Here is an 18,058-nt window from a genome sequence, read left to right on the forward strand (position 1 = left end):
AAATTAGGTATCCTTGTAACCATATGGACCTACAGAATAAACATAAGTTGTCATTTTTACCGAAATGGTGTTATGATTTCTAGAAGGTGAGGAGGAGATAAAGTTCAAAAATGAAAAATGGCCAGGTCCTTAAAGGGGTACTTCGGTGACCAATGTTTTTTTTTCAGTTTCTACTTACCCTTGCAGGTGAGTTTTCTTGTTATCTCTGGTCTCGTGCTTGCTCTTTGTTTGTCTTTCTTTTCCTTTCTTTGCACAAGTGTGTCCATGTAGTGTAGCATCTATTTCCGTTTTGCCTTTGTTTTAGAAACTACAGCTCCCAGCATGCCTTGTAGCCTGTCTCCTCTTTCAGTGCCCTGCCCAACTTGTTTTGCATTGCCGCCCAGCCCTGTTTGTGGGCAGCTTTTTTCCCCCCCTTTAGCTCTCCCTTTCCCCGCCCTGCTCATTAGTATACTCATCCCACCCTCACTGTCAGCTTCTCACCCTACAGTCCCCACATCAGGGAATGAATTGTCAGTGGGGGAAGTGATCATATGTGACCCGTGGGCGCTGCTCTGCTTCTACCCCCCCCCCCCCCCCCCCCAAAAGCAATGTCCCTGGGTTAACTGTGAGCCATTCTTCCCATGTTGGGGAATGAATGAATTGTCATCCGCAGCGCGCTGTTCCCACATCAGGGAACTAATCAATGTGACCCCCAGGCGTTGCTCTGCTTCCTGTCCTCCCCCCCCCAAAAAAATCGATGTCCCCGCAAGGGTTAAAGGACATCTGTACTGATGAGTTTGACATATTCCTGTGCCCGGGCTGCAAAAATAAACAAAATAAACTTTGACTCACCTTCCTACGTTCCCCCGTTGCTACGGTAACGGCCTCTGCTGCGATCCTCATGCTGTCACAGAGCCGTCAGCATATCACCGGCCGCAGCGATGTCCCGCCTCGGCCAGTGACAGGCTGAGCGCACTGTCATGTAAGGAGCCCGCCGGCGGGACATCACTGAGGCCGGTGATACGCTGACGGCTCTGTGACAGCATGAGGATCTTAGCAGAAGAGCGTGAAGCCATTACCGTAGCAACGGGGAAACGTAGAAAGGTGAGTCAAAGTTTATTTTGCTTATTTTTGCAACCCAGGTACAGGAATATTTCAAATTCATTAGTACAGCTATCCTTTAACTGTGAGCCGTAGCAGCGCTGTACATTCTCCCCACCTGAGTGGATCCTGCATTGACAACTCACACAACTGTTCCTAACATAATGTTCCTAACTGACATCAGATGCCACTACAAGAATATTGTTTTTCACTTTGAGTATCTATATATGTATACTAGCTTTTGCCCGCTGCTTCGCTCGCGTTAAATTTGGGGTAACATAGATTTACTTTTTACAATCCTATAGTAATGAGGCCGCTCTGGGTAAAGTCTACAGGTATCCAACCAACCGAAACATTACATCTGCTGTTTCATGGAATTGAAGATCGACATCTTTTGAGGACTTTTACCGAGTCTGCGCACAGGGGAACCCGCCTTCTGCTTATATACTGCCAACTGTCCTCATATCCCATCCTCATATTCCGTCCTCCTAGCCCGTCCTCCTATCTCGACCTCCTATCTCGACCTCCTATCTCGACCTCCTATCCCGACCTCCTATCCCGACCTCCTATCCCGACCTCCTATCCCGTCCTCCTATCCCGATCTCCTATCCCGACCTCCTATCCTGACCTCCTATACCGACCTCCTATCCCATCCTCATAACCCTTCCTCCTATCTTGACCTCCTATCTCGACCTCCTATCTTTACCTCCTATCCCGACCTCCTATACCGACCTCCTATCCCAACCTCCTATGCTGACCTCCTATCCCGTCCTGCTATCAGGACCTCCTATCCTGTCCTCCAATCCCGTCCTCCTATCCCGTCCTCCTATCTCGATTTCCTATCTAGACCTCCTAACCTAACCTCCTATCCTGACCTCCTATCCCGACCTCCTATGCCGACCTCCTATCCCATCCTCCTATCCCTTCCTCCTATCTCGACCTCCTATCTCGACCTCCTATCTTTACCTCCTATCCCGACCTCTGATCCCGACCTCCTATCTCGACCTGCTATCCCGACCTCCTATCCCGACCTCTTATCCCAACCTCCTATCCCGTCCTCATATCCTGTCCTCCTATCCCATCCTCCTATCCCGACCTCCTATCCCATCCTCCTATCCCGTCCTCCTATCCCGACCTCCTATCCTGACCTCCTATCCCGTCCTCCTATCTCGACCTTCCATCCCGTCCTACTATCCCATCCTCCTATCCCGTGCTCCTATCCCGACCTCCTATCCCGTCCTCCTATCTCGACCTCCTATCCCGACCTCCTATCCCATCCTCCTATCTCGACCTATCTCGACCATCCCGTCCTCTTATCTCGACCTCCTATCTCGACCTCCTATCCCGACCTCCTATCCCGACCTCCTATCCCGTCCTCCTATCCCGTCCTCCTATATTGACCTCCTATCTTGACCTCCAAATCCGACCTCCTATCCCGACCTCCTATCCCGACCTCCTATTAAGTTATGGGGGAATATACATTTGCCATTGATTTGCATGGGACTTTAAACAAAAACCCCGGCCCTTACAAACGGGGGTAGTTAAGGGTTAAATTAACTATCCTATATTTTAACCCCTTAAGGACGAAGTCCATTTTGGCCTTAAGGACGCAGAAAATATTATTTTACGTTTTCATTTTTTCCTCGTCGCCTTCAAAAAATCATAACTCATTTATATTTTCATCCACAGACTAGTATGAGGGCTTGTTTTTTGCACAACCAGTTGTCTTTTGTAATGACATTAATCACTTTACCATAAAATGTATGGCACAACCAATAAAATACTATTTGTGTGGGGAAATTAAAAAGAAAACCGCAATTTTGCTAATTTTGGAAGGTTTAATTTTCACGCCTTACAATCTATGGTAAAAATGACATGTGTTCTTTATTCTTTGGGTCAATACGATTAAAATGATACCCATGATAACATACTTTTCTGTTACTGTTGCGCTTAAAAAAAATTACAAACTTTTTAACCAAATTAGTACGTTTAAGATCACCCCTATTTTGAAGACCAATAACTTCTTTCATTTTTCCGTATAAGCGGCAGGATGAGGGCTCATTTTTTGCGCCGTGATCTGTACTTTTTATTGATACCATATTTGCTTATATAAAACTTCTCATACATTTTTTATTAATTTTTTTGGGAATAAAATATTATAAAAAAGCAGCTATTTTGGACTTTTTTTTTACGTTCACGCCGTTCACCATACGGTATCATTAACATTTTATTTTAATAGTTCAGATATTTACGCACGTGGTGATACCAAATACGTATATAAAGTATTTTTTTTAACACTTTTTGGGGGTGAAATAGGGAAAATGGGGCAATTTACGTTTTTATTTGGGGATTTCACATTTTTTTTCAAATTTTTTTATAAACTTTTTTTTACTTTTTTTACTTTTATTTTTACACTTTAATAGTCCCCATATGGGACTATTTAAAGCAATCATTCGATTGCTAATCCTGTTCAGTGCTATGTATAGGACATAGCACTGATCAGAGTTATCGGTCATCTTCTGCTCTGGTCTGCGGGAAGGCAGATCAGAGCAGAAGACTCCCGGAAGACAGTGGAGGCAGGTGAGGGGACCTCCGGCTGCTGTGCTGGATGATCGGATTGCCACTGCAGCGCTGCGGGCGATCCGATCATCCAATTAAGTGACCGGAATGCTGCAGATGCCGTGATTTGTATTGATCACGGCATCTGAGGGGTTAATGGCGGACATCCGCGGGATCGCGGATGTCCGCCATTACCGGCGGGTCACTGGCTGCGATCAACAGCCGGGACCTGCCGCGCATGATCCGGGCATCGCTCCGATGCCCGCGGTTATGCTTAGGACGTAAATGTACGTCCTGGTGCTTTAAGTACCACGTCACCAGGACGTACATTTACTGCGCTCGTCGTTAAGGGGTTAAGTGGACATATAAGTAACATGTGACCAAGTATTATCGAAATATCTCCAGCCGTTTGGAAGCTATGCAGTAACATATATTTCCCATAGACTTGTATGGGACTTTAAAAAAAACAAAAACCTTTTTCACCCCCTTAAGGGTGGAATTTCGAAAAATTACTTCTTATTCCTTGTCTGCGCGCAGGGTAACCTACCTTCTCGCGTTGCTTATATACAGTCCTCATGTCCCATCCCCATATCCCGCCCTCCTAACCCGTCCTCCTATCTCCACCTCCTATCTCGACCTCCTATCCCGACCTCCTATCCCGTCCTCCTATCCCGATCTCCTATCCCGACCTCCTATCCTGACCTCCTATACCGACCTCCTATCCCATCCTCATATCCCGTCCTCCTATCTTGACCGCCTATCTCGACCTCCTATCTTTACCTCCTATCCCGACCTCCTATACCGACCTCCTATCCCAACCTCCTATCCTGACCTCCTATCCCGTCCTGCTATCCCGACCTCCTATCCTGTCCTCCTATCCCGTCCTCATATCCCATCCTCCTATCCCGTCCTCCTATCTCGACTTCCTATCTCGACCTCCTAACCCAACCTCCTATCCTGACCTCCTATCCCAACCTCCTATGCCGACCTCCTATCCTGTCCTCCTATCCCTTACTCCTATCTTGACCTCCTATCTTTACCTCCTATCCCGACCTCCTATACCGACCTCCTATCCCAACCTCCTATCCTGACCTCCTATCCCGTCCTGCTATCCCGACCTCCTATCCTGTCCTCCTATCCCATCCTCCTATCCCGTCCCCTATCTCGACCTCCTATCCCGTCCTCCTATCCCTTTTTGCTATCTCGACCTCCTATCTTTACCTCCTATCCCAACCTCATATTCCGACCCCATATCCCGTCCTCATATACCGTCCTCCTATCCCGTCCTCCTATCCTGACCTCCTATCCCGACCTCCTATCCCATCCTCCTATCCCGTCCTCCTATCCCAACCTCCTATCCCGACCTCCTATCCTGACCTCCTATACCGTCCTCCTATCTCGACCTCCTATCCCGTCCTCCTATCCCGTCCTCCTATCTCGTCCTCCTATCCTGTCCTCCTATCTCGACCTCCTATCACGACCTCCTATCCCGACCATCCCGTTCTCCTATCTCGACCTCCTATCCTGACCTCCAATCCCGTCCTCCTATCTCGACCTCCTATCCCGTCCTCCTATCCCGACCTCCTATCCCGATCTCCTATCCCGTCCTCCTATCTCAGCCTCCTATCCTGACCTCCTATCCCGTCCTCCTATCTCGACCTCCTATCTCGACCTCCTATCCCGTCCTCCTATCCCGACCTCCTATCCCGATCTCCTATCCCGTCCTCCTATCTCAACCTATCTCGACCTCCTATCTCGACCATCCCGTCCTCCTATCTCGACCTCCTATCTCGACCTCCTATCCCGACCTCCTATCCCGACCTCCTATCCCGTCCTCCTATATTGACCTCCTATCTCGACCTCCAATCCTGACCTCCTATCCCGACCTTCTATCCGACCTCCTATTAACTTATGTGGGAACATACATTTCCCATTGATTTGCATGGGACTTTAAACAAAAAACCCTGACCCTCACAAATGGGGGTAGTTATGGGTTAAATTAACTATGTGTGGGTGTGTGTGTGTGTGTGTTAAGCCTGTAAAGGCTGTATTTGTGTGAGGGGCTGGAGTTCTACGCTCCTTCCCTGGGCCAGGGAGGTGGGGAGCGTGTGTATATAATGCCCCTTGCGGCTCTAGGAGGGCGTTTGTATTTTTTGGATGACCGATATGTCAGACAGGGAAGACGGCGTTTGAATTTCCTGCAAATTTAGGAGCACTCGCGCTCACTCTTGCTGCTGAAGCCTTGCTGGTCCGGTCCTTTGGCAGGTGGTGCGGGCTTGGCTTCTCTTGCAGCCGCTTTCTGCCTCATGTGGGAAACACCCTCAACCTGCATTGGTAAAGTATGTGGGGTCTGGTTCGTGGTAAATTCTCAGGGGGTTGTGGGATGCTAGGTGCTCACTGCGTGTCGGATGTCAGAATGTCCACAGGCTGGCCCTGCTTGCCGCAGCGGTGGGTTCAGGCTCAGGGAATACACAGAGGGGGGCTGGAGCTAGGGACACGGGCGGGGCTGCCGCAGTGTCAGCTGGGGCTGTTTTTTTATGATGCCAGAGATGCTCACATGATCGGCCAGCTCTTGATCCCGGTCATGTAGGCATCAGCATAGAGAACTGGTACACGTCTGCAGGGGGAGGCACTGCGTAGTTATTGTTACTGACAAGTTTTCAGAGCAATAACATTATGACACATAGGAGGTTGTATACCCGTTATTCCTGCTTTGTCTGCAGGGGGATGCACTACGCCATCAGGTCTTGCTTGGCTTTTATCTAACAGATAGTTTTTTGCCTCTTATAGCAGCGATAGGAGATAGCGTGGTATGCATGCCAAATATACGGCTATTCCATTCCCTTTTGCCATACTCCACGCAGGTAAACCTGTTAATTGTACACGTCAGCTTGGACCGATTTCAGTATTGGGGCATCCTTCTGAGTGGGAGTGTTCACCAGTGTCTCAGCTCCAGGTACTGACTCAGATAATGCATTATTCTGTCGTTCTAATATAGTCCAGCAAATGGCAATTGCTTTGGATGACGACTTTTCTCTGTGTGGGGCAATGTATGATGCCAGGGACATGACACTTGATGCTTGCACTCTGTTAAGCTGGGTCCTTGAGTGAAGTCGCATATGTGGCACTTTTCCCAAACAAGAGCCGATTGGCCGGTCCCCTCCACAATATTTGTGGCACGAGTGAGTTAGATCCCTGTCCAGGGGTCACTCATCCGGCTACAGAAAAGCGGTACTGATGGGGTATCCAGTGCTGGAGTCCCAACGCTGCCTAATGGTGTTGGGGACCTGGGAGATTGCTGTGCCAGTGTGAATGAAATAGCATGATTTTGGACCCTTAATTATTTTGGGTAAGAATTCCCTAGTCAAAAATGGCGCTGAGTAAGAGCTCAGAGTGAGTAGGCATGCGCCCGTGACTACGGCATCTAACCATACCCTGATGCACCTTGAGTGCACGCAAGCGCAGAGAACAAGTGAGCATTGACACGCATTGCGTGTCATTGCATCCTTATGGCGCTTAGTGCGCCTGTGCGAGATACAAATGTCACATGAGCATCACATGACCGGAGTCTTTCTTCCGGTCTGGCCGCACACAGAGAAACGGAAGCAACCATGGCGTTCCTCGTGACATATGTTTACAAACGAACTGGTGAGTAGGCAGTGCCAGAACTACCCTCGACTCCTCCCTCTGCGATATTGTTTATGTGATTTTAGATATTATATACACTATATGTGACACTAACACTGTATAGTATATCGCCCTTATGGCGTCTTAATATGAATTTTATTCACTATGTTTTAATATTGTTTTATGATTATTTGTGATCACGGTATTTTACACTGTTTTGATATTGTAACCTAATTAATTATGCAAAACTATTGCACATGTTTCACCCCTATATATTGTAGGCACTTGCACATGTTATTTGCTTGACAAAGACCGTGAGAGACGGTTGAAACCGTCGTGGCATCTGATGAATAAAGCCTGACACGCTTTCATCTAAATCGGAGTGCTGCTGTTTTGCTTTTCTGCTATGTATATATATATATATATATATATATATATATAAAAATATATATTTATATATATATATATATATATATATATATATATATATATACAGTACAGACCAAAAGTTTGGACACACCTTCTCATTCAGAGTTTTCTTTATTTTCATGACTATGAAAACTGTAGATTCACACTGAAGGCATCAAAACTATGAATTAACACATGTGGAATTATATACATAACAGAAAGTGTGCAAATATGTCATATTCTAGGTTCTAGCCACCTTTTGCTTTGATTACTGCTTTGCACACTCTTGGCATTCTCTTGATGAGCTTCAAGAGGTAGTCACCTGAAATGGTCTTCCAACAGTCTTGAAGGAGTTCCCAGAGATGCTTAGCACTTGTTGGCCCTTTTTGCCTTCACTCTGCGGTCCAGCTCACCCCCAAACCATCTCGATTGGGTTCAGGTCCGGTGACTGTGGAGGCCAGGTCATCTGGCACAGCACCCCATCACTCTCCTTCTTGGTCAAATAGCCCTTACACAGCCTGGAGGTGTGTTTGGCGTCATTGTCCTGTTGAGAAATAAATGATGCTCCAACTAAACGCAAACCGCATGGAATAGCATGCCACTGCAAGATGCTGTGGTAGCCATGCTGGTTCAGTATGCCTTTAATTTTGAATAAATCCCCAACAGTGTCACCAGCAAAGCACCCCCACACCATCACACCTCCTCCTCCACACCAGCACACCTGTGAAGTGAAAACCATTTCAGGTGACTACCTCTTGAATGTCAACAAGAGAATGCCAAGAGTGTGCAAAGTAGTAATCAAAGCAAAAGGTGGCTACTTTGTAGAGCCTAGAATATGACATATTTTCAGTTGTTTCACACTTTTCTGTTATGTATATAATGCCACATGTGTTAATTCATAGTTTTGATGCCTTCAATGTGAATCTACAATTTTCATAGTCATGAAAATAAGGAAAACTCTGAATGAGAAGGTGTGTCCAAAATTTTGGTCTGTACTGTGTGTGTATATATATATATATATATATATATATATATATATATATATATAGGTTTACACTTCGCACCACAAGCTCGAGTATAAGCCACAAGCACAAATATATATATAAATTCATATAATAATATATATGTGTTAAGCCTGTAAAGGTTGTATTTGTGTGAGGGGCTGGAGTTATATGCTCCTCCCCTGCACCTAGAGGCGGGGTGTTCAGGTCTGGGCCAGGGGTGTGTGGGCCCTGTGCCTCTAGGAGGGGAGTTCGTATTTTTTGGATCCCTCCCTCCCACCTTCCCTTATCCTTAATTCTTCATTTACAGGGGATGCCCTCTATAGGCGTGCCCTCAGACACAGTTAATGGCACACCTCTGACCACTTTACTAGGTTAATGTTAGTGATCCATGTGTATGTATACTTATGTGTGTGTGTGAATGTGAATGTGTACATATGCGTGCATATATATATATATATATATATATATATATATATATCCAAGTCCAATATGCAGCACTATCCAATGTGGTAAAGATTCAGTGGGTGCCAGCGTCCAGCAAACCTGATCAGGGTTCTTCTTAGATACAAAACCAGAAGATGCAGCACTCCAAAAAAATCAAATAAACGGGTATTTATTCCAACATATCCAGTCCACAAGCAATGTTTTTGCTCAGCTTGAAAATGGCTCCATAGAGAGCATTAACGTTGCTTGTGGACTGAATATGTTGGAATAAATACACATTTATTAGATTTTTTTGGAGTGCTGCGTCTTCTGATTTTGTATATATATATATATATATATATATATATATATATACATACAGTATAGGTAGGTTCGCTACATCGCAGCCACAAACTCGAGTATAAGCCACGAACACAAATATAGATTCCATGTTTAGCATTTGGATGTGAATCTTTCCCACATATATCTATATGCAGATCCCTGCTAATAGATCTAAGGACATATTTATTAAGGTGTGCATGAGAGCTCAGAATGTATCATTCTTTAAGTTGACATTTGGCTGACATTTAGGTGTACATTAGCTAACCATAATTCCTGTTAAGTAATTCCTTTGGTTTTATGGGGTTGGGAAAATAATAACACAGGTCAACCAGCTACTCTTGAAAGGTCCTAGTCTTGACAGGTAATTTTCCATCTGCTGATTCTAGCTTCTCCGACACATAAAGCAAAAGAAAAAATTGTGCTTCCATGGCCTTCTTTCAGTTACTTGGTTTGCCCAATGAATATCTTTAGCTTTTCATACAAATTAAGATGAGACTCAAGCACTAGGGTGAAACAGTGTGTAAAAGAGTTAAGGCTCTGTTTCACTGCAGTGTTCGGCTATGTGGAGTATCCACGCTTCATCCTTTGAAAGGAGACCCCACATATCCTTAGGCTCCAGTGGGAGTGAAGAGACTAGAAGTATAAGGATAGGTTTCCTGGGGTTGGCAGCTTGTGCGTCTTCCAGGGTAAGAAAATCGGTTGCTTCTGAGAATTTTAGATCAAGGCAATCATGATGGCAATGATGAGAGTGCTTGGAGTTTCATTCAAACACTTCTTTATTTGCATAGAGCAGGTAAAACAACGCATTTCACGAGGGGTCCCTCGCTTCGTCAGGTTAATATTAGAAGTATCAATGATCTGCAGCTTGTACTTATGAGTGAATAGCTTTGTATTTTTGCAAATGAACAAATACTGGATTTTTGCAAAGGACATGGAAATTGTTATGCAGCATAAAGAAAATTAAAATAATTTTGATTCCATTTTGCAACAAAATATCCTAAACAGATATATCTGATCATACCCCTATGACCCTAGTCCTAGATATAGACAGCATTTCTGATAAGGATTTAAAGGGGTACTCCGGTGAAAAGCTTTTTTTTTTTTTTAAATCAACTGGTGCCAGAAAGTTAAACAGATTTGTAAATTACTTCTATCTTAATCCTTCCTGTACTTATTATCTGCTGAATACTACAGTGGAAATTATTTTCCGTTTGAAACACAGAGTTGTCTGCTGACATCACGAGCACAGTGCTCTCTGCTGACATCTCTGTCCATTTTAGGAAGTGTCCAGCGTAAAAGGAAATCCCCATAGCAAACATATGCTGTTCAGGACAGTTCCTAAAATGGACAGAGATGTCAGCAGAGAGCACTGTGCTCATGATGTCAGCAGACAGCTCTGTGTTTCAAAAAGAAAATAATTTCCGCTGTAGTATTCAGAAGGTAATAATTACAGGAAGGATTAAGATTTTTTAATAGAAGTAATTTACAAATCTGTTTAACTTTTTGGCACCAGTTGATAAAAAAAAATAGTTTTTCACCGGAGTACCCCTTTAATGAAACGTTGTTTGATGTTGCCAGGTGCCTCCAGTCCACTTTGGAATGCCTCACCACATACTTTTGGGAAAACACTTAGCTAGACCTGTCCTTTCTAGTTGTTTGGGAAGCACATACAGGGTCAATTTACCACCATTGATGCCTATTTCCAAAAGCAGCTCTAAAAAGAGATATACTCTTTACTACATCACATATGACAAATTACAGTTTCCACTACACTTAAGAATAAATTGAAGGACTTCTTAAATATACTTTCTGCTAAGGCGTTTATTCTCAGCCAACTTAAAGGGGTACTCCGATGCTAAGACATCTTATTCCCTATCCAAAGGATAGGGGATAAGATGCCTGATCGCGGGGGTCCCGCCGCTGGGGACCCCCGTGATCTTTCATGCCGCACCCCTTTAGAATCAGCCCCCAGAGCGTGCTCGCTCCGGGTCTGATTATTGGCAAGCCATTGAAGGGTGCATGACAGCTGTCGCTGTATTATGATAAATCCTTTTGAAGTACTGCAGGTCCTCGAAGTAAAGTCCACACTCCTAGCTGTCTGCTCTGACAGCTCGTATACACTCTCTGTTACTCTATTGGCCCGCTCGTAACACATGACCGCGGCCCATAGCAACGCGTCCCCAGCAACCCTGCATCCACAGCGGAACGCGCTCCCGGGACATACTACATTGCCGAACACAAGAATAGTTACCATATTACAGCGATCCTATAAAAACACTAATAAAACCAACTTGTCCTAGCCATTGTGCAACGCCCCACAATAAAACTGACATTTTTTTCCCCTAACATATTACCTGTGCTTACCTGCATAAACTACCCCATGTGACCTCTGACCACTGAGCCACTGCCACACATTGTTTGGTGCCAGTTCACACTGTATTTAAACACCATGCTACTTGTTGTACACTTATGCTGATCTGAGGAAGAGGGGGATACCCTCGAAATGCGTCATCCTGCTGCACTATGTTTTATTTTTTAATCTAATAAAAGTGATCCACAAGTGGATCTTTTACAAGATAATCCAGGACTCTGATGCTTGAGCTCGCAGCGCCTGGAACCATTGGTCTCTTTTTTCCTATCTACTCTGTCTGGAAGATGCAGGCATTCCACCCAGTGGAGTTGCTGACCACTGTCCGTCATCCTCAGGCAGCAGGACTTTGAGATAGGCCTCTTCAGCCCCGATGGAGATTCTCTGCAAACGATCTGCCAGCTTTTGAAACATGCAGTCGGGGCAACTTTCCAGGCCCCCGAAACCATCTTGGGATTCTCCGACCTCGTGCTTGCTTGCTCCGCCATGTTGCCTACTCCCCAGACTTCTGGCAAACTGAAGAGGTCCAGCGGCGCTGTTTCTTTTATACAGGACTTCGGGAAAATGGCCACTGGCAGGAAGTGCGTCAGCGGTTCAGCGCTGACTTCCGCTCCCCCAGCATGAAGGGGCGGATCTTTAAGTTCCACTTAGGATTCGATATGGCAACATGGTTTCCACACCCAGGGATGGGATGCTGGCCAGCGCGGGACATTTTCGTGCGCTTCTCCAGCACATCTTTAACCCTTTTAGGTACAGCCAGTACTTTGTTACGCAGCATAACTTCGGACCGTACTTTACACATGGTCGGTACAATTCTTTCACATTTCACAATGGCAGATAACAGTCTTTTCTTCACCTCCCCCTTTTGTTGCACAAAATTTGTGCATTTTACTCTGCAATACTGGACACAGTTCAGACTGGGGGGGGGGTACTTTTTGCATAAGGTACACACCTGTATCCTGTTTGTAGGACCCCAAAAGTTGTGGTGAGGGTGTGATGGAGGGCAGATGTTATTACCATGGGGCAGATGGCATTAACCCTTGTGTTCATGACGCCAGGGCGTGGTTTAACCTCTTCACTACCCTATGGTATACTGCTGGATCCTGGGCTAGGCACGGGGGCAAATAATGACTTCGACGCCAAGTTATGGAACAACGGCAGCTTTATTGAGATAGACAGGTATAACAGACTTAACAGCTTAGCCAGGCCCAAGGAGGTGACCAGTGACTTTAGAGACTTTAGGGCTCGCTGGGACTAGTCCTGACTAGAAATGTGACTATATTGGATACATAATAGATGCTATGTACATTACTATATTATATTACATTACTGTTGGTATCAAACACTTTTTCTTCTATGGACAATTATTCCCCAAGGTGTCCCATAAGTCTAAAGGGGGATTGATCATAGAAAATAACTTTACCCCCGTCTTCTGCAGTCTGATCCTTGTACTTCCTGCAGAATGTCAGTCTGTCAGAGATGTTTTCTTGGAGATAAATGGCTACTTTGCTGAATTTCTTAACATCAGGACAGCCTCCAAAAGCTTTTGCCTCACTATGTGTTCAGATGCACTGACACCTGCCTGATACAATTCCTAAGCAAGATCTGCACAGATATTGAACCAATCCTGCAGCTGTATCTTTTTTTTCTAGACAGTCCTGGCACTTGCTTTACTTTCTTTGCCACCATGATGCCTTCTTCACAGCTATTGAACTTCTCTATTGAACTTCTTGATGATCTCATAAATGGTTGATTTAGGGGGTACTCTTACATATAACAATATCCTTGCCTGTAAAGCCATTTTGATGTAAAACAATGATGATTGCACATCATCCTTGAAGGTAACCATGGTTATTTGAAGAAGATAATGATTTCAAACACCATCTACATTTTAAAGCAACTAACTTGCTCTTATTTAAACAGCATGATATTTACTTATTTGTTACATACAACATTGCAAAGTGCTGCAGAATATGATGGCATTGTTTAAAAAAAAAAAAAAAGAAAAAGATTATTGGTAATATCTTCTATAGTTTGAAACTAACCTTATTAGATTTTTTCCTAAAATACATTGTTCCAGTGTTTCTCCCTTCGATTCTCCCTGTGTTGCCACTGTAATTTATTGTCTAATAGTGATTTCATTATGTAGTATCTCAACAAGATCTCAGCATCTATCTAACAAAAACTATAAATTAAAATATTATTTGTGTGTTACAGGGAAGGGTCATTGCTGTTGCTTTGACTTATTGACCCTATAGTTGCCAGAGTAGGATTGTTCTGAGGAGTGACTAACCCAGATTGATTTTCCCTTTTGAATCTGATCAATATCAAATGTGTGATTCCAGCAAAGAAGACCTTAATATAGCAGATGATGTTGACATCAGTGCTTACAGTGCAAAATGGGGTAATGTAAGGCCAGCTGAGGAGCAGGTCAATGTCCTTTTAAAACTGTTAGATTACAAAATCTGTATTTTTTTTTTTTTAACAATTATGTATCATTTAGACTTGTGAGATTGTTCTTATTTTTATTCTTTCCAAACTTTTGTGCAATCTTGTCACCGGCACAAGGTATGCCTGATTGACTTGTATTCGGCAGTAGTTAAAAGGCCTTGAAGGGAGGGACATTAAAAACTGGCTACTCAAAATGCAGGGCTATTATGTCCACTTACTGCCACACACTCCCTTGACCTCCTGTACTAATCAATACCAGCCTCTATATTACTCCATATATAAAGGCTGGTGTCCGCTCCCATGTCAAACATCATTGACTGGTTAAAAAACTATTACCCTATTTATTGGGTTTGATGCAGGTGAGCCGGCTGTCAGTTTCTATATAAAATCTCCGTTTCATTTGATCAGATTTTGTCTCTTATTCCAATCAAAACCATAGGAAATATAGAATGAATTATTCTATAGTCATTCTGTGAGATCCAATTCCCCTCTCAGTGCATAGTTTTGCTTGATTTATGTAGAGGTGCATGCCCTGCTGAGGTGCCCGGCTGTTGTATCTGGCACCAAGACATAAGCCACAGATACTTTAGGTCCTGTAAATTGCAGGGTGGTGTCTCCATTGATCTGACTTACCAGCCCATCCCACAGATACTTGATTGGATAAGGATCTGGGGAATGTGAAGATCAAGTCAATAGCTTAAACTCTCTGTCATTTTTCCTAAAACATTTCTGAACAACTTCTAACACAATACATTTCCATTTTTCATGAATGAAAAATGTCTTAGCGGTGCTAACCAAAATAACCTTTTATTCTTTTGTAATTTGCCTCTACTAAAAATAGAATCAATGCAAACTCACTTTCACAGGTAGACAAAAATTTGTTTGTGACTGAGCTTATCTTGGATGGAGGATATGTAAAGCAATTCTCTGATGGCACTTTTTAGGGGAAGCCTTCCCCATAAATTAGTGTTTAACTAGATAAAGAAGCCTTTGAACTAATGGGGAGTTAAGCCAAGTCAGACAACACTCCAGAATGAGAGGCTGCTGATCTGTAGACAGCTGTTTTGGGGTTATTGCCCCCTCAGCAGCACACAACAGGGTGATGGCTGGTTGCAGAGAGGCCTATTATTGTGAGATAAAAGTGGTAATGTTTCTCCTTAACCCCTAAGGACTAAGCCCATTTGGACCTTAAGGGCCATCTTCAGTTTAGCGTTTTCATTTTTTCCTCCTCACCATCTAAAATCTATAACTTTTTTTTATTTTTCCATCCACAGACCCATATGAGGGCTTTTATTTTTGCGTGACCAATTGTACTTTGTAATTACACCTTTTATTTTACCATAAAATGTATGGCGCAACCAAAAATTATTTATTTTGTGGGTAAATTAATAAATTTTTCCATGAATAAGGGCTGTATAAGGGCTAATTTTGTGCGCCATGATCTGTATTTTTTATTGGTACCACATTTGCCTATATGTTACATTATATTTTAATAGATCGGACATTTGCACAAGCGGCCATACCAAATATGTTCATTTATTTATTTTTTTAAATTTTTTTTTGTAAAAAGAGGGGATTTTAATTTTTATTAGGGTAGGGGCTTATTCACATTTTTTTCTACTTTTTTAAAACTTTTTTCTACTTTTATTACACTTATATAGTCCCTATAGAGGACTATTTATAGCAATCACTTGATTGCTAATACTGTTCAGTACTATGCATATTATCTACTGCTCTGGTCTGCTTGTTTGCAGACCAGAGCAGAAGACCCCATGAAGACAGCAGGAGGCAGGTGAGGGGACTTCTGGCCAACACCTTGGGTGATCAGATCCCCGCGGTAGCATCGCGGGCGATCCGATCACCCGTTCAAAGTGCCGCACTGCTGCAGATGCCGTGATCTGTATTGATAACAGCATCTTAGAGGTGAATAGCTGATATCAGAGCGATTGCTGATTTCCGCCATTACCAGAGATTGCTGATAGCAGCCACAACCCGCTGTGTATGATGCGAGCACCGATCCGGTGCTCACGTCAGGTATAGGACGTAAATGTATGTCCTGGTGCGTTAAGTACCACCACACCAGGATGTACACATCCAAAGTCATTTAGGGCGTAAGGGGAGCATCTGAAAGATATGTGGCTGTCTACAGATGCCTAAACTCTCTTCTGAAGAGTTGTCTGGCTTGGTTTAAATCCCCAGTATGTTCCAAGCCTTCTTATGTAAGCCAAAGACTGACTTTTAGGGAAGGTTTCTTACAAAAAGTGGCATCAGAAAGCTGTTTTGTATGTCCTTCTTCCCAAAATTCCCTGTGGAGCATAAATGGTCTATAAGTTACCACAACAGCACCCCTTTAGCTTACACTATTACTCGGCTGTAGGGGTTGTGTTGCATTTGACATTATTTCCCTATTAGTCATGGTTATTAGATAAGGCTACTCTTTGTTACTTTCTTACCCACTAACAAACTACCGTAGTTATACTGGTATTTTTTCCATTCCACATCTATTGAAGCATTTGGTTGGGCCTGACTTGTCACTAATTGGCAATGTGAAAACACTCCAAAATCTTGTAGAAAGTCTTCTCAGAAAAGTGAAAGCTGTAAATAATGTATGGGGGAACAATTCATATTAATGCCTATGGATTTAGAAAGCGATGCCCTAAAACTCCTGTAGGTGAAATTGGTAGGTTTCCATATATATATATATATATATATATATATATATATATATATATATATATATATATATATTCATAAAAATCTATTAAGAAAACTCAATATTTTTAGGTGCCAATTTTCCGTAGATAAAAGCTTAAAAGAGACGATGTCTGATCAAGCAAAAATTTCTATTCTTTCCATTCGAGTATTTTTCTTCAAATCTCCTGTGTCTCCATAAATCCACTGAGGTTCAAGATAGGTTGCGTATTCAAGGATGACAAATTATGATTTGGATAAAGTTATGCTGAGTTTGTGTTGTCTGTTCTCTCCAGAGCTCGAAATCAGCTGACAATATCGACATTGTTGTATTATGTATAGAAAAAATGTGTTTGTTTGTTTTTTGTGTTAAAAGCTGTGAAATTCTTTTTCCCGAAACCTGGTTATAACTGTGTTTGCTTAATATCTGTCCCACAGAGAAAAGCATGTCCATCCTAATGAACAAAGACTGATTACTTAGTGGTAGCATGGTATATTGATGCAGCAACACTTCAATCGAAGGCTCGTAATTGGATATGACAATGCAATTCTCAAATAAGGTGCAAGAAATCGTCAACATGTAAAGGAAATAATTCCTGTTAATAGTTGATGTTTACCTTTTATAATAATGTTTATAAGCCAAATTTTTTTGCTTGATTCAATATTACATTAAAGTGGTTGGGGTTCTACTGAGCGTTTAAGTGCAGAATCTTTAAAATTCAAGGACAGTGCATTCAGAAAGTCTTTAGACCCTTTCCCTTTTATCACATTTTGTAATGTTGCGGCCTTGTGTTGAAATAAACAACCAGGTTTTCCCCCATCGTAATGATAAAGTAAAAACTGCAAGTTGGAAATCTTTGCTAATTTATTAAAAAAAGGAAAACTAAAATATTGCATTAGCATAAGTATTCAGACCCTTTACTCAGTACTTAGATGAAGCACCTTTGGCAGCAATTACAGCCTCCAGTCTTCTTGGGTATGAGACCACAAGGTTAAACGACCTCAAAATATAACAATACCCCAAGATATATCTCAATCATATGAATCTTTAATGTAAATATAAATGTATTTAAACCATTTAATTAATTTTATTAAATTAGTTTAA

Source organism: Hyla sarda, chromosome 6, assembly GCF_029499605.1.
Source record: "Hyla sarda isolate aHylSar1 chromosome 6, aHylSar1.hap1, whole genome shotgun sequence".
NCBI classification, from domain to species: Eukaryota; Metazoa; Chordata; class Amphibia; order Anura; family Hylidae; genus Hyla; species Hyla sarda.